The 23579-nt window shown below is 44.1% G+C and overlaps 1 protein-coding gene across 2 annotated transcripts in view; it reads right to left on the minus strand.

The window, feature by feature from the left end:
* Positions 1-23579, minus strand: part of TOP3B (DNA topoisomerase III beta) — a 90107-nt gene that overhangs the window by 14992 nt on the left and 51536 nt on the right. The window lies entirely within an intron of this gene.

Genomic DNA, 23579 nt, shown 5'->3' on the forward strand with positions numbered 1-23579 from the left:
AGACACATGGATACACACACACACGGACACATGGATACAGGCAGACACATGGATACACACACGGATACAGATAGACACATGGATACATACACACACGGATACATGCACACAAACTGTGTCTGCTTTGTTCAAGCGACTGCACCTGTGCCCAGTTCGTCACTCAGGTTCTGGTTCCCATACACATGAAACACTACAAACAGTCTCTGACACTGACAGCATCTCTTTCAGTGAAAATGAATTTGCCCTTGAAGTATTGGGAGCACCTGGTACCCTTGGTCTCAGATGACATAATGGAAATAATACTGATTTTTTTAATGATTCTTGAAAAACTTTTTTTTCCGTGTTATGTTTAAGTTCAGTGTTGATTTCTCACTTAGGCAGAAAGTGAGGGGAGGAGAGGGAAGGGGAAAGGAGGAGAAGGAAGGGGAGAGAAGGGAGGGGAGGGGAGGTAAGACGAGGGAAGGGGAAGGGGAAGGGAAGAAGCACACCCTTCCCTCAGCCCACATTTTCCCTGGGAGGAGGCAAAGACTGCCCCAACCAGGTCCTGCTCCAGGGGCTGCAGCTCCTCTCCCCAAATCCTGGAGGGACCCTTTGCCCTGGCTGTCACTTCCCAGGAATGCTGAGCCCTGCTAAGGAAATTTGCTCAGTGGATTGGAACAGTTTCCAACCTCTCCTGCAGCCTCCAACCCTTCCACACATCCTAAAATCTTTCTGTCAAGGGAAGAGCTAAAGAAGGAAGCCCCAAGCTGATGTATTTTATAATCCTCCACTTAATTTTTAATCTTCCACTTTGTGGAGCAGTTCAGCTCTCTATTTTTATCCCCGTGGTTGTGCATCAGTTGCTGCCAATGTTTACAGCACTTTTCCCAGAGCTGCTCAGTACCATACAAACCCAGTGAGAAGGGATTAGGAAGCAGCCAGAATCAGGATGTACGTCAACTTCATGCTGTCTGGAATAAAAAGGAACTAATTCGCCTTCAATTTGATTAGTAGACAATTAATAGATATTGAAGTTATTATGAAAGGAAAAATTAAAATAAACCCAAGGCTTTTAATTCTTTGACAATACTGAAGTTAGAACATCTTAAAACAAATGTGTTCTGCTGGTTCAATGCCTGGTTCCTTTTGACATCTGGACAACATCTGGAACAATCAGGATGCAAGTTAAAACTGAGTCTTCAGATATGTCAGATACGTATTTTTTAATTTCCTCCAGTAAAAGCCCTATACAAAACCCAACCTTCCTTTTCTCTTTGAATCCACAACACAACACGAAATTCCAACCCAGGGAAACGCAGCTAGGTCTCTTCCACATGTGGCCGAGGGACTCTGGTCACTCTGAGTCCCCGTGTACCCCTGCGCTGGTACAGACGCGTGTGTGGCTGGTTCCTTGGGGCCACACAGAAGAGGCTTTCTCGGCCCGAAGGGATCCCACTGCTGAACACCCACATGCGCCAGCCCCGCCTCATGAGCGGACCCTGCAGGGACAGCGGGTCACGACAACTGCTTAGGAGTGCTTTGGAAAGACCTTGACAGTCTGAAAAGCCTCACCCTAGTGAGGCTGCAGCCTAGTTCTCCGGCATGCAGCTGCATCAGTCCCGGCAGTGCCGAAGGGCCCGGGAGCAGGACCGGGAGCAGGACCGGGAGCAGGACCGGGAGAGCGGCGCTGCCGCCGCTGGGGGGCGCTGCCGCCGCTGGGGGGCGCTGCCGCCGCTGGGGGGCGCTGCCGCCGCTGGGGGGCGCTGCCGCCGCAGGAGCCCCCGCGGTGCCGGGGCGCGGCCGCGCTCGGCGGGTCCGGGGCTTCACCGCTCTCGTCCTTCCCATCGCCGTCATCGCTCCCGCCGCTCTCTCAGCGCAGCACTGCCTCTGCACCTCGTACCTTCACTCCGCTCCGACGTGCAGCGCGTTTTCTCCGAGAAGAGGCTCCCTGTCGCTGCGCCAGCCCGGGAAGCCACGCGGAGCCCCCGCTCCCGCCGCCACCTCCTCGCAGAGGCTTCTCTCGCTGTGTGAAACGGCCACCTCAGGCTTGGTCCCCGTCTTCAGAAACACTTCTCACCATACTGAGGAGGCTCCAAAAATCGTCTTGCCAGACCCCACCGCCCCTGTAGCGAGTACCTGGGTCTGGGAGGCTTCTCATTCCAATCAGGAGGAGAAACTCCAGGGAGAAGAGGCCATGTTTGTCCAAGACACCAGTTGCTCACAGTCCTGTCATCCAGGACTACTGACACCCTGCGCTTCGCTTTGCCCAGTTCTAGCTGGTGTACCTTCACTTTTCCTTTGAAGAGCTGAAGGCCATAAGCACAGCTCTCCAGCTGTGCAAATGGGGCAGAATAATAAAACCCCCAGGCAAGCAGCCTCTCCTGTGGTTTTCACAAAGAAAACCAAGTTTGTTTCTCGCTATAAATAATTAGAAAAGGTTTGGTTTACATCGACTTGGTGAGCATATTAAATCAAGAAAGCTACAGCTCTGGGGAAGCACTTTGCACACTGAGGACACATCAATCTCCTCCCTGGTCCTGCTGCCCGTAGAGTCACAAGTTTTTCAACACCATTTATCCCTCAAGTTATTCCAGTGGATGGTTATTCAAGTAGTCAAATCCCTCAGCCTGATTAAGATAATGATGTTTCACTTCTCCATTAGAAGATCTTGTGCAAGGATTAGAGCCCTGGACCTCCTCGTACTGCCACTGACTCACTGATTCATTTTGGTAACTTATGCCTTGGTGCCTCCTTCAGGGCTCAAGTAGCAACTTCCCTCTTCAGGGATGCTTTACTGATCTGTATGCATAAAACCCACTTTAAGTGCAAGATAGAAAAAGCTACAGAAATACCATGCTCTCTATTGTAGAGAGCAAGATCCTTTCTGTTTTACTTCCCTGGGCTCATTCTTGACCTTAGAGTAACTGTTCCCTGTTTGTTTCCAAGCACACTTGAAAGATTGCCATGAAATTAACAAGTATTGACACGAGGGTCAGGCAGGCAGAAACACATCTGGAAGGATGCCACAGATATTACAAATTATGAAAATGCAGATCAAATTATTAAAATAGTTGGGATTTTTTTTTCTTTTTAAAAACTACATAGGAACTACAAGGCCACAAAAATGTGCCTAAACTCTTGACTACAAATCTGGGCTCCAAAAACTTCAGTGCTGGGAAGAAGATAGAGCCTACCACATGCAGAGCAACAACAGCACTTGGAAGTGTTTCGTGCTGGAGTGAAAGTTATGCTTGTGCTCCTTATTAGAATTTTTTTTTAAATCTTTGAGTAATGGAAGGGAGAGAAGAGGGCGAATGCTGACAAAACAGGGTATTGCTGGGACATGCACACGCGACACATGACCTGTCATTGAATCTTGACTGTTTTCCCCTTAAGTAGTAGCCTTTTGTTCAAAGGAAAATGCAACATTTCACTGATAACCAATGCACCCATTTTTCATATGCAGTGTTTCTTCTCACAAAGGCCACCCTAAGTTGAAGAAGAGATGTAGAAGGAATCTGTGAATGGGAGTTGATCCACAGGGATGAAGCAGGTGAAACAAAACACATGCTTTTGTTCAGGTTTGATTTTGCACCAACTGTTGCATAATCCGGCCTGGTTTTGGTATTGACAATAATCCATAATCCAGATAGGCTGACACAGTCCCACCCAGTGCAGTCTGCAATAGCAAAAACAAAAAGCAGAAAGAAACCCAAAGGCAAGATGATGGTGGCCATTCGAAAGTCATATCCTATGTCTTTGTAACTGTGCTGCAGACCTGTGAGCACGGCCGGAGGAGGCACAGACCTCAGAGGCCTTCATGGGGTCATCTGCAGATTAACGGCAACTTTGTAGCTGAGACCTGAGCAGTGCAGCCCTCGTGGGAGCCTACCTGAGTGCAAAGATCTACATGAGTTGCAACCTCACCACTTCGATGTGGGCTTGCCCTGAGATCATCAACCATCAGCAAACTCAGCTTCACTGGGAGAGCTGATCCTCCCAGTGCTGCCAGGGGAGGTAATGCTGCCTTCAGGTCTCGTACCAGGGAAGGCTCTGGCACAGGGACACTGATATGCAAGTCTCCCAAGAGCTGAGCTGGCTCCCCAACCTGCACAAGCCTCTCCAGCTGTGGCTGAGCATCACCTGAGAAAACTGGCTTTGTTCTGGTCTGCCCTGTGGAACTTCTCATTTCCTACACTGAAGACCAGCTACTGCTGCCCACCCTCCCTTACACTGGCTTAGGCAAGGCTAGCACTGAGACCAGGCAGAAAACTAACCAGCTGAGCTGGGTCAAGTAGAGTTGCTCACATCTGCTCAGTGTCCTCTGGGAGGACCCACATATACATTGTAGTTCCAACTCCAGCTGTCCTGTCAGAACCCCAGCACTGCTCTGTTGGAACAGACTCTTGTGCTCTGGCCGTGCTGTGCCTGCACTGGGTATTGACTATATTTGCAGTTTCAAAGTCCTTGTTCAAATGATACAAAACTAGATAACAAAATAGCATGCCGTAAACAACCTTGTTGCCAAAAAATAATACCTGGATGTGAGGAAATACATATTTTGTAATTCATAACTATACATGGAGGTTTAGACAGCATTTCAGTGTTTACTGTCTACCTCATTATTCATGTCACTGCTTTCTAAATGTCCAAGTTGTGTAAATTAGGGGTGAGGTAAATTCTTGACTGTCACTTTGCAGAAATAACTTGGTTTTGAACAACAGGTTTTATTCTATTTGGAACTTGGAATTTCTGCTTTGAATTGCATTGAATCCTCAGTGCTGAGAGCGCTCCACCAGCTGAACCCAGGTGGAGCCAGCCAAAAACTCATCTTTGCCTTAGTTTCATATCTCACTTGTCACATATTTTCATATGTTCTCTCCTTCTTGTTGCAACCACATTTTCTTATGGCCTTTCCTTATCCCACATCTTTGAAGTTAAAATGATCCAAACAACTGTAGCTATGCTGCTCTTTCTTTGGAAAGGACCACCTGTCTCCCCTCAAGTCTAGGACCTTGCTGAGGTTGAAGTAGCTGTGAAAAAAATTAAGAATCAGCTTTTAAAAAAAGAACCAAACCCTAAGACCCCTTATTACAAGAAACCTTTCAGAATGCAGTTCACAATTACAGTGTATTTTAAATTATACCTACATGAGATGCTTATATAGCATCTTCCTTCTGCTGGCTTACTCTGCCATCCAACCTAATCCCAAAATTTGTGAGTTGTGTGGTTGCTCTTTCCCTGGTCGTGGCCCTGGTCTCTGAGATGTGAGTCAATTTTTCATTATACATTTTGAGCTGACACCCACGGTTGTGCTGAAGTCCAAATCCGCCTTGCATCTCTGCTGTTTGGAAGTTGCTTTGGATCTGGATCCATGCCATAGCTCCTTCACTGCCAGCTGCAAGTACACACAGAGTCCAGGGAAAAGAGCCCCTCTTCTCAACTGACCCAATTGCTTATTATAAAACCTTTTACTTCTCTCCTATAGGAGACCAGTGCTGCCCTTGCTCTTAACAATTTGAAGCAAACTCAAAAACCAACTGGTAGAAACATGGCAGAGAGGAAGTGTTAGCTGCTAACTGTCCTGTTTTGCAGCTCTTGGCAGCACATTGCAGTCTCCATTGGTACAAAGTGGCTTCAAAATCCTACTAGATGCAGCCTGCAGAGCTCAACATCCCCTGAAAGAGCCCCTGAATTTTGGTTCCTTCTGTAAAGCTCATATGAGTGCCTGCTCAGCCTCCCCACCAGCCCTGACCTCTCTGCACACTTCTGGTCCCAAGGCAGTTCCATCATTCCTGTGTCTTTTCTCCCCACTTCACTTCTGAACAACTGCAGCACAGCAAAGGTACCAAACGAGATCTCTGTAGCCTAAACTGTTGAGGGTTTGATTAACAGAACTGCTGCATTGGGGCTCCAGCTTGCAGCAGTGTTGGCACTTCATGAAACACGTCCTATCAAGACTATTTTACTATAACAATGAAAACCTGCTTTTTTATTTTCTACAGCTGAGGCCACCTAACTCTACCTGGATAGTAAAGCTGTACAACATCCATTCAGACTGCCTTCAATGAGTTTGTTAGCCCATAAATAACATCAATCAGCAGTTGTTTTTGAGATAGGGGAAGTAACTTGACAGATTCTTTCAAAGGAGAATTAGATTCCTGATTATCTGTGACCTTGCGTGTTTCAGAATCATTACAGCCATTACAGGGCGTCACTTGCCTTTATTTTGACCGCTCCTGCTTCCTTTGCATTCTCCAACATTTTTCTATTGATTTTCAAAGAAACTGATGGGGTCACGCTGTGGCCCTCAGCAGACAAGAATCCTCAGTACCTCCAGCAGCTCATAATCAGAGTGTGAATGAAAAGCCATATATTGCAGGACCAGTCAAACTCTGCGGCCTGTACTGCTACCTGGGAGATTGCAACAGAAGAAACCTCCTGAAGGGGATTTGCCAGTTAGGGCAACTGCCTGGAAAATGGGCTGACACCCTGGGGAGCTGCTGGGATAATTCAGCCTTCCCGGGACCCTCCTGATTGTGCTGCAGTTAAACCAAAAAGCGACGCTCGGGCACACAGCCCGTATTTTCACAGATTTCCCAATTGCCTGCTACAGGCACTTGATGGGAGTAGAGCTGTAGCTCTGGCAACAAAACTTTAACAGACCGGAGAGCTCTGTGTGGTGACAAGGTGCAGGGGCTGGTCCTGAGTATTTTGAAACCACAGTCATGCCAGCAATTTGATAGTTCTGGAGGTATTTTAATGCACAGCCTGCTGTCATTGTGGTATCACCTGGACTCAAGGGGACAGAGGCTGGATAAGCCAGTGCAAGGTGGCTGAAATCAAAGAGCAGCCAGCTGTCACAAACATTTCCATGAGAGGTGCCTGAGGTAATTTTTCCATAGTTTTCAGAATAACTCAACGTACCTGCAGGATTGCCCGGAAAATATTTTGTGCAAGACACTCTCTTTCCATCTCCAAGCCTCCAGGGTTGAGCGATGGAAGGGGTTAACTGGGTTAGAGGCACGTGAATTCTGGAGACATTTTCAGATACCTGGGGTACCTTTGGCTCCGAAGTGTTGACCTCTGACTCTCTAAGTTTATCAGCACGTTCATTAATCAGGGGTGTTTAATGGAACAGCCACATGGATTCCTGGCATTCTTGAAACGTTATGACCCTGTCAGTTGTATGAAGACTAAAAGTCTCTTGCTTTTGAACTCACTAGAGTTTGCACTGTCTTAGAAGCCTTTGATAAATACTTGCTGGATTTCTTACCTAGCTGCTCTAATCTGCCCAAGGTCATCATTCCAGAAAAGAAAACATTTTATTTTGTGGGCATTCATCACTTAAATGGATCAAATTAATGTTTTCTCTAATTTTGGAGTGGTAAAGACCATTGTGTGTCATGTTTAGAAAAGCCAGCAGATTAAAGATTTATTTTCATATTACATATGGAGGGGTTTGTGTTCACTGTCAGTCTCTAAAGACCAGTGAAAACCAAATGTAAAATACATTTCCATGAAAACCCCCTAACATTACTTAAATACCTCACACACAAGTACCCAAAGGTTTTAGGAAAGGAGTCCACATGCATGTTTTTCCTCCACACTACAGTTTAGGCACAAAGGTCTGGATGGTCTTACAGGGACCCAAGCCTGGAGGTATATGTGATCCAAACCTTGTCCAGAATTTAAACGGACCCAAATTCGAATGGGTTGAATTCCCCATGAATGAGGTACCCAAGTAACTTTTAAAAATGAAACTAGAATTTATCAGTCCCTTTGAGCACTTTTAAATTTTCCTTCAAGTCAGGATACAAACATAATAGCGAAGGCCAAGTAAAACAGATTGAATTTTGAGCAAGAAGTATTTTTTTTAATTTCTTGTGAATAAGCTCCATAGAGAGCAAACCTTGCTGGGCCAGATAAGACAGGATAACTCATCGGTGTAAGAAAGCCTTGTAACCAGGGTACTAGCAACAGGCAGAGAAAAGAGGCTGGAAATATCGAGACTTAACAGGTGACTTGATATGGATGGCTATCTCTGCTACAAGGCTTTTAAAAGCAAACAGTTCACATAATTTATGAATGGTTTCATAGGAAGGCTCACATTTATCCAAGAGGCCATGCCTTGGCATAGCAGACCTCCCAGGAGACTTTTCAGGTGACTCTTCCTTCGTCACCCTCATTTTATTACTCCTAGTTCTATTCTTCTGGTCTTCCTCATCATATCTCTTGATATTTTTAAACTCGTCACCTACTGGCAGTTTGTCATTAGAGGACATTTTTCAGCTGAGCCATACACCCTTATTTTAAGATGGGCAACAGCAAGAGCCTGACCCTTCCCAGGGCAGGGGGAAAGCACATGAAAAGAATTGAGGAGGTCAGATCCTGCACACGGTGGGAGCTGAGATACTGCTGTTAAACTGAGCACTGAGTAAAAGCATCTCCCTTGCAGGCTGACACAATGCTCACCCGTTGTTCCACACACACTGTCCTCCACCTGTGGGCTTCTACCTGCTGTTGTAAGGAGCTGAGGAATGGGGACACACAGTGAACACGATTATATTCCCTGATCTTGGCCCCAGCACCCAGGCAGATGCCAGCTCATACGTGATGCAGCAAAGCTACCTTGTGTTTCCTGGTGAGCCTCCTTATGAGGGCTCAAAACCTCAGAGGAATTTTGTAGCAATCCTTGGGATGTCTTGCTGTCCTCATTACCTCTCCTGACCTCGCAAATGGGGGGCAGGATGGGAATGATTTTTATATCTAGGTCAGATCTTAATCTTTTTTTCCTTTACTGCAGCATCACTCTCTCCTATTTCCTCACAGCTCTTGTTCAGGTTTGCCTTTCAACTCTGGTTGAGCATTTGTCTCTCATTCTCTCCTGCCTTCTTCAGCCCAGGGCAGAATCATTTATACTGAACAGGATGGCACCTTTCTTCGTTTTCTGTCTCACATTTTTCTTTTTCACCCCATCTATTATATCCCCACATCTAACTCGTGCAATACAATGAGATATTTAAAACCACAGAAACTGTGCAAACCAGATTTACTTTTTTCCTTACCTAGTGACAGAGCAGAAACCAGCTGGTGTAAAGCTCACTTTACCAGTGAGACTCACTTATCTGTCATGAGGCTGAAGCCTCATGTTCCTCTGGTCAATGAGGCCCTGGAGCAGGTACAACTACTCTGTCTTCAGACTAGAAACTGCTTCATCCAGCATAGAAGCCATGGAGGGGGATTATGCATGTCACCTTGCAGTGCCCTGAGCTCAGAGGCCAAGGGATCTATTGACTTTCACTCCATACAGTTCTGATGTTGGGCATATCTCTGCTGTCTGATCCCTCATCCTGCTCTGAACTGTATAACCATGAACGCAACACTCACAGCTGTATTTCCAAGGTGACTTGGTCCAGTGTTGGTCCACAGCTGCACTGGGACCTGGGACTTGCCCCACACCTGATATGCAAACCCCTGGGCAAAACCTCCTCTTTGCAGCCTTGATTTTCCCTTGGGTAAGTGTCAGTCCAACTCCCTAATTATTGCTGGTAAAACCCTGGCACACAGCACACGAAGCTTTGAGTAGAGCAAAATATAATCACAGACTTAATGAGTATCAAAATAAAACAAAACAAATGACCACAATACAGGAAATTGAAGAGCAATGGCAACCACAGGAGGAAAGCAGGAGAATACCACAAAGGCCTTGAAAGGCTGTAGTCGCCAGGCAGAGACATGACTCTTCCTGACCCCCTCTCTCCTTGCAGAAGGGGAGAAAACGCCCCTCCTCTGTTCAGCCAGAGGCCCAGCCTGCAGTTAGTCACCCATTTTGAACGACTACGAATACACTAATTTAGCCAACTAGAGAAAAGTAAAGCTTTTGAAAGAAGCTGCAAACAAATCATGGGACCCCCATGTATAAAACCAGGCAGTGTGATGTGACACCTCTGCACAGGGCAGCTGTGACCTGTGTTAATCTGCCCAGGCTCTGGCATTTGAGAAATTCCAGGAAAAGAATTTTTAGAAACAACTGCTAACTTGTACAAGAACTGCTGTCACAAGCATCCTCTTTTATCCCTCCTTGGGAAGGGGCTGGAAGGGCGATCTGAATCTTCCACTGTGCTTGTGGACTCTGATCCACAAGGTGCAGCAGAACCAGGCTGTGGGCACACACCCTCTCCCAGCTGCTCGTGTTTCAGCTGAGAGGTAGCTCTCCTGGTTTGCCCTCATTTCTCATCTCCACAGTTCTCCTCTTGACTTTTAGAGATTATTGCTATGTGAGAGATGAGCATCTTGTGTGTGGCATTCAAGAGGAGAGGAGTTAGTGTAAAGCAGCAGAGCTTTGCTGAGCTGACCTGGCTCTTCTAAATCAGACTATCCCATGAAGGGAGCAATCAACTCCAGCAAAGGGAAGGACAGCAAGCAGATTAGAGCTGGGGAAGGCTGGAAGAAGAATCAAACAGGAGATGAATCCACAGACACAACAGCTAAGAGAGCCCTGGCTGCCGGACTCAGATTCTACAAACAACGGAGACAAGTAGGTCCCATATTTTGACCACATACTAATTTGCTGTTGCAGTTCCTTAGGGCTGTGCACAGGGATGTGACAGTGCCAAGCACCAGGCAGGTTGATGGTCAGCTTGGACCTCAGCCCACTGCTCAAGAAATGCATGGCAGAATAGGAAACCTGCAGGGCAGCCAGGTCCTGTCTGGCATCCACCTCCCATCTCACTCCTCTCTCAACTTGCCTTTTAAGAGTGAGTTCTGCCTGTGCATTAAACACTGCCTGTATTCCTGCTGTCCTTCCCTGTACATTAAATGCTCAGTAGTGCCAGGGAAGTACTGAGTTTTATTCCTTCACATTTGTCCCTTCATCCCCTGATCATTTTAAGAGCAGGGAAGCAAACTCTAGGAAGTGTTTGAAACCTGCCAGTCCCTTGGAGGCTGAAACTCGCACGAGTGTTACTGATTTGAGACTATCGGGCAAATTGCTCATTTATGGCAAACCCAGTGGAATGGTAATGAGGCTGTACCTCTGCTAAGGCTGCAGGATACTTTGGCTACTGGTGAAAGTTTACTCATCCAAGCTTAAGTGAACAATTTAGCTGAAGTGGGCAGTTGGTTTCATGCTTCGCTTATGAAAATGCTCTGAGCTGTGAGACTGCCCATTTGCTGCAGTTTGCTGTGGCTTGCTCTCCACATGTGTTGCTTGTGTCTGCTGCTCTGATTCTTGAGTGCATTCTTAAACTGGAGCAGTGAGAGACTTTAAAGTAGGCAAAGTGGTAGCTGGGAACTTCAGTCACTGCCCAACAGCTGGCACTTGTGGAAAGTGCCACAATCTCTGTGGGTTCCCAGCAGAGAGGAAGTTCAGCCAGAGGAAGGCTGGCTGGGTCCAGCTGTGCACTTGAAGGCAGAGGCTGCTTCCACAGCTCCTCTGCTCCAGCACCTGCAGAGCTCTCCCTCTTTTGCTCCTTGGATAAAGTTATTTTTGGCTGTGTTTTGCTATATTAAATATTAGCTCTAGGGTTTCCCCTATGTACTCTGTAATCCCGTTCTGTATGGGGTTTATATATTGTTCTTTTGACATTATCAGTATTGCATATTAATAAATTAAACTTTCAATTCATGTTACTCTCTTGGGCCAATGTATATTGCTAGGGGGTGAAAAGAGGGGATTAAACTGGCTTACAGTATTCTGCTCTTGTACCATGTTACAGCAGGCATGTAAGAAGGATCAGGGAGCTTTCTTGGCTTGGAATTGTTATATTAATAGCAGAATTGTGGGGTCATAATTTTTATTGCACTCTTTTAATAATTGATGCAGACACATTTTACACCTGTGGGGAAATATAATTATGCTGGAACTGTAACAGTGGATGTTCTTAGCAGAATATCACAAGGTATTAAGAGGAGAACAAGACTTCTGGTTATGTTGAATGAAGTTTTAGCAAGCCTAGTGGGGAGCAAAGGTTCAAGATAGAGAAAGAGGAATAAAATCAGCCTGAATGTCTCTAAGTTTGGGCTTTGAGTTACTAATAAGCATAGCCATTGGGGAGAAAAGCCCTTGGTAGGGTACAGCTTATACTTGGGCTTCAGGACATATGTTGCATCTCTGTCTTATCAAATGCAGTGTTGAGTTCTAGAAAGATGAGGCAGGAAAGGAATCAATGTCAGATGCAAGAGCCTCATCAGCTAGCTCTAAAATAAGGGAAAAGTTGAAGTTGACTAAAAGATTGTCTTTGGCATGGGATTTGATGAGGTAAAAGAAATTACATACTCTGTGAAATCCCTAAGAAAAAGCAGAATGAAAGCCACAGACAAGGAGGCAGAAAGCTCTGTGGTGGGCAGCTACTCTCTGTTAACTCCCACACACCAGAGGAGCCAGTGCACATCCAGCTGCTCTGCAAACACAGTCTCTCTCCAGCTACCTCCACCTCTTTACTTGAAAAAAACAACAAGCAAAACAATGGAGCTGAAGCCACATACCTCCCCCAGAAACCCCACACCCTGTTAGGCTATTGCAGGGTGTCTGCTGGAAAAGGTGAGTTGTTTTGAACAGATTTGTTGGCTCTTACAGCCATTCTTACTCCAATCTGGATTATATTTAAGCAACCAACAGCACAAGCCCTGCATCTGCACTGTCAAATATATTCTGTCCATGGCTTAAAGAAACTCCCCTCAGAAGATAAGATGTTCCTGTGGCCTAATCATCGTACATCTAAAATACGTACAGTGCCATACATAGACAAATATGACTTATTTATACTGTGATTTATTTTATATTCTGTAGCACTACAGTTGTGACAGCATTAAATGAAGTCAATATCTTGCTCTGAAAATCTCACCAAGATTAACTCTTGGTCTTAACTCTTATTTTGTGGTTTAGCATTTGCCACCATGCAGCAGCTGTGATACAGCCTACTTCTACAGACAACTTTGCATTTGTGTCCCAACCAGTGACTCCTGGGTTATGATTCCTGCTTGAATTCCTGTCAAACGTATCTTAATTTGTTAACAGTTTTGCTCCATTAGTTTGACTCTGCTAAAGGCTATAAAAAGTAATAGTCCATTTGTGAGTTTACTGCTATTAGTTACAAGTGTTAATTCATGCACGAAAACCTATGTAGCTGTAGACATGCAGCCAGTAAGAGTAGAGATTACATACTGAGGGAGGAAATTCTTTGGTGCATATTCATCTGCAAACAGTCACCCCTCCCTCCCTCAAGAAAAGAGTGATAACTTCTCGCTTTTAATCACAATCTGCCAGTTCTAATTGCTTTACAAACAACATCACAGGGTGGGTAATTGGGCTCTTCAGCTTCTCCATCATAACAAAGTGACTACTCCGGGGAGGAAAACAAAACCTCACCCATTCCAAAAGCTAAAATAAAGCAAGTGATGGAAAGGGAGCCTTCTAATTTCTATGCAAGGTAACACATTTTAATGTCTAATTATCCAAGTAAGAACACAGATGTCCCCAGTGAGCCACTTGCCAGGGAATGCATAGACAAAACTATTGCATTTGGACAAGGACAGCCTTAAGTCTGCCACCTGCTTCCACATCTCCGCAAGGAAAGATTAGTCCCTTACCACCTTTCACTGCCCAGTTTGCCAGTGCTTGTCCTTTCTCCAGGACATACAGAGAGGAAAACGAAGCCTGGCAGGTGCTGGGAAGTGAATTTCTCTGCAGAAGCACCTGTTGCTTCCCGAAGCACCGGCACAGCAGCCACCACTCTCCTGACTCCGCACTGCCTGCCAGGACTGTGCAGAGCCCATACAGAGGCCACCAAAGTGCCTTTGCAGGAGATCTGCACCAGCAGGAGGTCAGTCAGTGATACCCCCAGACAGGCTGACATCACCAAGCACTAATTCTTTTAAGTAAGCCCCTAAATTAACTCTAAATATTAGAGATTTATTTTTCTTTACCAGCAAGAACAAAATTCTGCGGAAGTCAAATTCATCAAGGATACCAACTGAACTCAATGCTCCCTAGTCTTATAGGGCAAAGAGTTATAGTTTCCTAAGATGGTTACTAAACTCATGCCTCTTCAGGAGACCACAGAATGAGGAAAGCCTGACAGCTCAGCATCCTATTGCTGCAGCAAATTTATGGCTCGAACACTTTGCAAAACTGCATCAAGGAAAAACCCCAATCCAGCACAGTGCTCTGTGTGCACCCAACTTCACTTGTACCTATAAACCATGTTTCTTGAGAAAGCATTTTCTGGCTTTCTGGGCACCACTCCATCAGCTCTGTAACACCAAGTCTTTTGCCTGGCTTTACATAGGAAAAATAAATGTGGCTGTGAAGATAAGATAGAACAGGAAAACAAAAGAACTTATCGTAGTTAAAACAAGACTCAAGTGCAATCACATGGAATGAAACAACAGGGAAGCTGAACAAAGAAAAATATTAGAAAAATACGAGTTATATTTGATGGAACGAGATCTTGAAAATCTGAGGATATTTGCAAAGCAGTGCTAGTTCCTGTGGCTATCAAGTACTAAAAATCTGCCAGAATTTGTTATCTTGAAAAAAAAGTAACAATGTTTTAGTTGTTTTATTTTTAAAAAGTGGCAGCTCTGTGTACAAAGGTCTCCAGAAGTGAAAAACAGGTTGTGACCATGGGTGCCAGGAAAACAAGAGCAAAGCAACATGCCTGCAAGAATCTTGGTACATCACACAGAGCAGAGAAAGCCCAGGAAACATTGCTTTGACTGCCCAATGCACAGAAGCATATGGCATATATCTGGAGAAATTATTCTCACCTCACTCTATGAGAATGGGGAAAACAGGACTACTTCTATGACACAGTGGTCTGCAGTGGCACATAGACCCTTTTTTTTTTGTGCCTGAGAACCTACTTCCTGGTCATATAAACACTATGGTGACTTCTCCCATGTCAAATCTGCCCTAACTGAAGCTGTCCTGGAAATACTTTGTTCAATGCTTAGCTCCTGAAAAACAACATTTGCTTGGTACAAACTTCTTGTTCATTCTTATATGAATGAATTTTAAGAGGGTAACATTTAATGATGCTTTCATTGAGTTCCATCCTGTTTGCATTACGTCACACAAAAATGCATTGCAGGAAGATTCTTCATAATACCATTATGCTATTAGTGATAGTGGGAGGAATTGTGATATTTAAGTATCAACAGAAATAACTTCATTGGCTTTCAGAAGAGATGGGAAAGAAAAGAGAAAAAGGGACAGTCAGCTGATACGTCCAACATTCATATACAAATGATGATTCAGAGAAGAGTTATAATGGTACTAAAGCTAATGAGACACAAAATAGAGTTCACTTTATAATCTGAGTGTATTATAGAACTAATCAAGAGGAAGGAAGAAAACAAATCATTGCTTGTAGAAGTGGAGAGGGGGAAAAATGTCAGCAAATGACTCAATATTCCTGGGTCATTCCAGTTTCAACTATCCATCCACCTGCCTAGGGAAGTTTGAAGAGCATGTGCTCACAGTGGCCAGGGCTGCTCTGTTGATCAAACTTTTGTTTTATATAAAAAAACTTTTGCATGTACTAGTCTTTAAATAACAAAATATTTTTTTTTTTTTAGTTTGAAGTTCACATCTCTTTCATCACCCATGGGTATAGGAAGGAATATTTTATGCTTTTACACTTTCTATGCACTCCTTGCTTGCCAAACTTGTGACGGCAGCAAGCATCCAGCAGTCAGGCAGCTGAAAGATTTGAAAACACCCTTCCAGGATTCACATCTGAATATCGGAAATTAAAATGAGCTAGGCTCAGGGTGCATCCAACTCACTGTACCTCTGGGAACAGAACGCAGTACAGTGAAAATCTGGCATTTCTGATTGCCTCTCTTGGGCTTTCCAGAAATCTTGTTCCTAATCACTGAAAGTTAGAAACTTTTTTCATGCTTCTTTTCCCAAATTTCATGCAAGCAAAGAAACCATTTTGCAACTTCTGTAACAAAGCATCTGATGCTGTCTGGATACATTGTGTATTTATGCTGGGTTTAGGTTCTTCAAAGAAAAATATTTGCAAGCTTCTGTAACTGGATCCAAATGATCCTGTATCAAGTTAAAGAAAAATTCACTAATACATAGTAGGCTGTCATAGACAATGCATTATATTAGCCTATGTGTCTTGTCATAATATATTCCAACTGATGTGTGATGATGGCAGATCTGTTATCCATTAAAAAGGTGCCGAAGACCAAAAGACCACATCCACTTAGTCCTTTCTTAGGGACTTCAAGATTCATAACAAAAGATTTTGCACATCCACCTTTTGGAAAAAAAGACTCCATGCCAAAGTTTTTATCTTTGCATGTTGCTTCTATGACTTAATACATCTGATGAAAAATCTATTATAGACTTTTGTAGGATCTATTTGGAGATCAGATAGTTCAATGCTATAGGTTAGAATTTGTGATGATGTAGAACTATCTTATAAATCAAATGAAGACTGACAAAGAAATGAGTATACCTCAGTATAATCTTGTTCTGAATGATGCTATTAGGAAGTAACACACTGGAGATAAGAAAAGCAGAAACTTATGGAATTCAGAGTTCCCTGGCACAACCACAGTCCCCAGCTGCATGGAGGGCAGAACAGAGATAATGAGTATCTGTTAGAGAATATGATGGGTCCCACCTCATCTGGTAGGACTCTGAGAGGTCTTTTCCCAGTACTTACACAATAAGTTTCTTATGGTATACACACGTTTTACAGGCTTTACTTGGTGCAGGTAACACTTGTCCCCCCCAAAAATGTATTCCAGAAAGTCTGTTATTAAGCACTCAGTAGTCAGCATTATTCAGACTTCTCCCCAGGACTTCTGCCTGCCCATGCAGCTAAGCACAGCTATAACAGTAGGAGTGAGCTCTGTTATGGTAACAGAGAAGTGACTCTTGGAGCTTTATCTGCTCCCATGTAAAAAGCAAGCCTTGGAAGAGACTCTCAGAAAGCTTTCCTGGTCAGACACAGCTATTCTTCTTTCCCGAAAAGAAAAGCAGCTATTCTAAGACATCTCATTGTAAGGACAACCCTGTGAGAGCACATGGCAGCTTTCCAGTATCAACGTGTTTTACTAAAGGTGAAAGAACTTTATCAAGTAGTTGGGCTTTCCTGATCCTTTAAGTGATCACTTGCAAGTCCCTCTATGTATTTGTAAAGGTTTTGAAAGATGTTTCTTTTAAAGAGGGAAACACAATGGTAGAAGACCTCTCTGTGGCAGGGCTCCCAGAAAGAAGATTTTACACTTCTGTTCCCCAGTAGTCACCTTCAGCCTTGCTTTTGCCTGGAAAGTGCTGGAGACCTTCACTCACATCTCTGAGTATAAGGAAGTTCCAGCATCATTTTAAAGGGTGGGAGCTGACAGCAGGCACCACCTACAGATAGAACTGTTTATGTTGATGCAGGAAAAATGGATGGTGATCTCCATTAACTGTAACCACTGGAGTAAACCTGGAAGTGTTTTCTTGTACAGAGAGATAGCAATGCAGGCGAGGAGCACAACAGGAGCCACGTTGGTGCTGCAACTGGCTTTTTGCAGGGAAGGTTCCTGCTATTAATACCATGGCTATCACACCAGATAACACAGTAAAAGGCAGCAGCCTGCAGAAAGGCTTAGGCCAGAGTAAACCTAGGAGTACTCTCTGGATTACAGTGTGGGGTAAAGTCCGCAGGGTATTCTCCTCTCCCTGCAAGCCAAACAGTCCCCACACACCAGGACAGTCCCACTGTTTGTGCTGCAGGGACACTGGTGGGCATGGAGCTCACCCTGCTATATGTGGTGTAAAACAGCAAGAGTCAGGCCTGTGCCTGCCCCAGGCAGAGACAAGATAAAAGTTGGAAAATAGGGGAAAAAAAAAGCTTGTTAATCACAGTGTGCTGGGACAGGTCCTGATCCCTCCAGGTGTCCTGTCATCTACCATGCAATGCAGATGAGCTCCCCTGAGAAGGCAATTATGCTGCTAGGGACCAGTCCCACCCACCCCTGACAGTGCCCATGATGGCAGAGGGATGTTACTTGTCTCCACAAAGTTTTGAACTCTTGGGAGAAGAGCAGCTCTTCTGTTCATGCACCAGTCTTTCCTGATCTACTTTCAGTTCCTTCCGCAAAGCAGCTCTGCTTGGAGGATTTCCTCCCCTGCTTGAGTCCTTTGGAAATGGCTAATTTACTACAACATAGTGAGAGAAAGAAAGGATAGTGAAATACAGCCCAGCCTAGGCCTCAGGGCCATCTCAGGTTCAGGAGGGAAGGAAAGGACAAAGAGCTCAGAGACCCCCCAGTCTTGCTTTTTGCAGGACCTCAACATATCAAATTGAAACAGGCCTATTTTTGCCCCTAGCTGTTCCTATAGTTTAAATGCTTTAACCTTTAAAGGTAGCATTCAGGAACCACGGTACTGAAGTGTTAAAGCTAACTTGGATGGTATTTTTGCCAAGGGGAAGGAGTTTTACAGGGTCTTTTACCTCCCAGACTTGCATTTCATTTCAGCATAGGTCATGTGCAGTGCTGGCTCCATGGATAACCTGCCCATGGTCCCTCGTCTCACCAATTTCCTCAGTCTTGTCCAGAGGAGATCAACAGATTAAGAGCAAAGAAGATTTAAGGCTTCTTTCCCAGTGGTGCTGAGTGCCTGCTGCTCCCAGTAGTTCTGATAGGAAAGGTACTCAGCACTGCTGCAGGAGGCAGCAATTCATCTTTATCAGTGCTGCTCTTTGCCCTGGTCTTAAAGATTATTTGAGGCACTCGACAAGAAATGAAGAAAAGCCTTTCCCTATCAAAAACCATCACAACTCTCCTGAATTTTGTTGATCCTGGTATCTCTAACTACAGCCCCTGTTCATTCTCAGAGGCCCTATACAGCCTTTTTTTCTTCTTAAACTTTTCTCTTGTTCTGCTGTTAAGAAAGCCCATGTCAGATGTGTCACTTTCTCTCTGCTCATGCAGTTGCTCATCCAATCCCCTAATTCCCATTTTTGATCTCCCTGTCCTTTTCTCTCATGTCATCTCCCCTATTATTTTCTATGTCCTTTGTTTGCTCCTATATATACAGTCCTTGGAAAAAGCTCTCTTGACACGATCAGCCTTCTGCCTCCACTTTTCTGTTGTTTTCTAAACTTTGCTATTTTTTCATGTTGAATCTCTTTTCCATTCCTCCTGTGGCTTGAAATGTCTCCTTTCCACAAGCACACCAAAGGGTTTCAGTGATCTCCTTACAGCCAAGCCAAAAGGGGACCTTTCTCTTCTTACACTTGAAAAATCTTGTCCTCTCTGGACACAGGTCTGTGTTCCTTCTTTCCAGACCTCCTCAACTACTCATTTCCCTTTTCCCTGTCTGATGCTCAGGCTTCAGTAATTTCTCTTCTGTCCTGCCAGTATCCTGGCAGTGTCCATGGAATTCTGACCATCTGCCAAGCTCTCTTACACAGTGCTTTTTTGCATATGTTACCTACCAGTGCCTATCCCTGTGGGTGACCCCCCCACTCATCAGGCAGAAAGAAAGGAGCTTGTTTTCTAGACAATTCACCTGTTAGAGTCTGTTTGCTGAGCTCATTGAGAGGATACGTTTTCTCATAAGGATTCCTCTACATCAAGAACAAGAATCAATCAGTTGGTTTCAGGCTCTGAAACCATATAGTTAGGTTTGGGGTTTGCAGGTCATTACCTGCATTTCTTATCTAACATGAATACAGCAAAATTTCAGCAGCAATCTCCCTCAGACAGGGTAGTCACTGGGAAAGAGGCAGCTGCTTCTTAGCCTGCCTTGCATCTGAGAGCAGGGTGGGGAGGTGAACATTCCCAAATGCCATTACAAAACCAGGCTTCCAGTATGGCACAGCAGCCAACAGCTTTTCTATGTTTCCATGACTGTATAGCACTAAGTGTGTAACTGACCATGCACACTATACAAATAATCCCACTCCTGGACACCCAATTTCAGCAAAGCCTCCCAGAGCAAATTTATTTCAGGTTCTTAGCTAATTAATTCTTCTCTAAAATTGGGAAACAATATGTGATACCTCCACTTAACCAGATATAAAAAGTAAAACCTAATGCCACCAACACTTCAGCAAAGCCCTCCTACTACTTTCACATCCCCATGATTTTACTATTTTATTTATGACTTCTCAGGGCAGAGGAAGCCAAAGCAAGACATTAACTTTAGTAGAAACCAAAGCAAGAATCACTGGGGGGGCTTAATGGCATGTGGACATAGCTTGCAGTCAGGTGGTCCCAAAAACCCACAAGACACTCCCCCCATTAATAAGGTGGTGGAGCAGAGATTACAGGTCTATGTCTTCCTTCAACCAAGGAATGCAGCCATTAGACTCACAGGCACACACAGAAGTTAAGGCATATGCGAATTGCTTCTGAAATGAGAGCAAAGATGCACAAAACAGCCTTATAACAGAGCACCCTTAGCCTCAGCCAAGTCCCAGGGTAGTCAGCCTCCAGCACTCTCCACATGCATCAACACAGTCCTTAAGATATCAGGCTCTCGGCAAAGAGCAGAGGCCACATGAACTCAGCACCACTGAATGGCTCCAGTGCTTGAGACATGAGCAAGGCCTAAATCCTTGGCATCCCCAGAAGACACAGCAGTTGGCCAGAAAGCAGAAAAAGCTTAAAAATGCAATTACTGCCTGTAGATCTGCATTAGATCACTACTGAAAAGCCTAAACAGGTTTTCAAATCAAAGGTGGTTGATTGAGTTTTTCCTTAGTTTTCCTCTTTCTTTTTTTTTTTTTAAAGTGGCTTTTTACAAAATAATCTTCATCATTCTGAAATTGTTGTTTCCTCTCTTTTTCTCTTGTTGGTTAAATCTGGGCTGAAGTTTTATTGCTGTAGGACAAGGGTATGTTAGGAAATTTGATGCAAAGGACAATAAAACAAAAATCAGAGGTATTTGGTCTGAAAAGAGGCTTTGTCCAAGGCATAATTCTTGTGTATTTAAGGACAGAGTAATAGATTTGGAAGGATAAGTCATATATCTTCGGATTTTCTTCCCTGCCCCCTTTGATTGATTCATTCCAGTCTCTTCAGATCTTTGCCTGTTCCCACAAACCTGGAATCTCAGGATTGTTTGATTAAGTCATGGTTACCATGACAATAAAAGTGCCTCTGGCCAGTTTGACCTTTGACTGGATTCAATTCACTGAGAGAAATGGACAGAGACTATAGAAAAAGCTTCAGCTTCATGACCACTGCTGCATAAAACGGGCTCTCCTGCGCTTTCAGAGAGTGAGCTGGCTGCTCTTTTAAAAATATAAATTGGGCTGGAATACTCTGGAAAGCACTTCTAAGGTTTTGGTAACCAATTTCTTGATGAATATCACTTCAGATATAAAATGCACACAGTGGTATGGTTGGAGACTTATTTTAAAATGTGGCGTTTAGCACAACAAAAACCAAAAGCTGAAATCAGGCTTCACAGGTCTGGTGCATATACACAGAATTTAAAATCACATCATATCCATAGAGTATTTTATAGGTATTTACAAATACCTGACTCTTTGTAAGTATGTACACATGTATAAAAGCAGATTTCAGACTAAAGGCTCGTTTCTTCTGATCGCAGCCCACCCTACTGCTGCGGGCTGCAGGCATTGTGCTGCTGCTGCTCATATAGATAATTATTCCTTTTCAAATACTTTCATTGTAAATCCATTTCAGCAAAAATAAGGGGAGGGGGGAGGAGAAGAGAGAGAGATTTCAAAATTAAAGCTGTTATGTGATTTGTAAATGGGGCTGACAGAATGACAGCCGAGTGGCCGTTGCAAGGCAATTCATGCATGCAAGATTTCCAGATCCCTGGTGGGAGAGTACGCGGTGCCAGTGCGTGTGGGGGCTCCACTTGTGCTCCTCTCCTGCCTGCCTTGCACTGGGCAGCTCCTTTTTTTTATTGCTTTTTCCTTGCAAAGAAGGAAAATACTTTCTTTAAGCGTAGCTCAGAATGATAATTAGAAACAGCTAAAAAGAGGGCTTGCTTCTGGAGTCATTGGCTCCCCAAAACGCTAACATGGTGGCAGAAAGAATCAACGGCCATTTGGGAAGAGTTGGCTTCACTGGGCACACCGTGGAGAGAGCAGTGAACAACCCTTCTCTGGGATATCCAGCCAAGGTGAATGTTAGCCAGCAAAATGGCATGGAGCCAAACAAAGGGAAGTAAAATAAACCCAGGCACTGTAAAAACAAGAGGAAAAGGGTGTCTGGGCTGAGGCAACACCTCACTTGGGTTGACCTTACTTGGGTAACAGATGACACTCGTTTAAAAGACAGACCAGAGTGGGCAAGATAGACCTTAGAAATTATTTTCTGCAGTTTAAGTAAATTTTTTTGTTTGATTTTTTGCTTATTTACTGTGATAAAGTTCTTCCTACTTCTCACCTAGTTACTTTCAATTCTGAAGCCATGGGAAATAACTGAAGGGGATTATTTGAGCCCTCCCACACAGGCTCTCGGACGCAGAATCCTCCTGTTTCCATGCTGGCCGTCAGGACCGTATTCTGTCAAGTGGCACAATTTCAACAAGTTCAGTAGAGAGCTGCCATTGTTATAGGATTTTGGTTCTCAGAGCAAGAATTGGAAGAGAGATTTGTTTGGAAGGGAATAGGGAATGGAGGATTTTTTTTTGGCACTTTTTTCCCCCTCTTCTTTTTTGGTGAAAGATAATGGGGGAAATGTCTAGAAGTGCATACAGGGAAATGATCAATCAGAAGAAATCTGGAAAAGCATTTTTCTCTCTAGAAGTCAAAACAAAATTTTCAAAGGCCCTCACCTGACTTTCAAGGAATACAAACTCCTAGAGATCCTTTAACTTTGGAAAAACATATCTGAACCTTCCATGGTTCATAAATGAAACTCTTTGATTTGGTTGATGATGATTTCACCTCTGAAGAAACAGCAGGCACCCACCCCACTGACTCATTCACCACTCGTTGCTACAAAATGGGAGAACATTAATAAGCATCGAATATGCCTGATCCATCTTGGCCTTTCCCTCCCCTCATTCTTTTGATGCTGAGTGCTTCCAGTTGTGCCAGTCTGTAAACTCTCAACAGTATTTTGTATTTTCCTTCAGTCTCTCTCTCCCTCTCTGTAAGATTTCACCAGCCTATTAGTGTTAGAATGTGAGTGTTTATTAAATCCAGATATCTATTTATGTATTGGTCTATCTTTATGCAATTCATACACATGCATGTCTGCTGAGGCATGGTCCTGGGTATAATGTTCCATTAGAGTGAAATGTTTATGTAAAGGAAACTGAGGAGTTTAGCTATTATAAACCTGGACACTGTCAGTTTACTTACAAGAATGTCATATCCAGTCCATGGCCAACCTTAAACTGAGACCCTATCACATCTCTCCTTTCATATCTGTCCCTTTTTGTCTTCACTTGTGGCCCATCACAGGCATATCTTGGATTAGTTCAGATGCAACAAGAATCTTAATATTAGCAACTAGTATGATTATTGGAAAGACACAGTGTCTGCAGAGTGAATATCAGACCATTTTTTTCTGTCTGAGAGGATACCTATTCCCATAAACTCTGAAAATTATTCCACAGTCTGTTACATCTGTCTGTCCCTCAGAAA

This window comes from Neopelma chrysocephalum, unplaced genomic scaffold, assembly GCF_003984885.1.
Source record: "Neopelma chrysocephalum unplaced genomic scaffold, ASM398488v2 Primary Assembly neopelma1_77, whole genome shotgun sequence".
In the NCBI taxonomy this organism is placed as follows: Eukaryota; Metazoa; Chordata; class Aves; order Passeriformes; family Pipridae; genus Neopelma; species Neopelma chrysocephalum.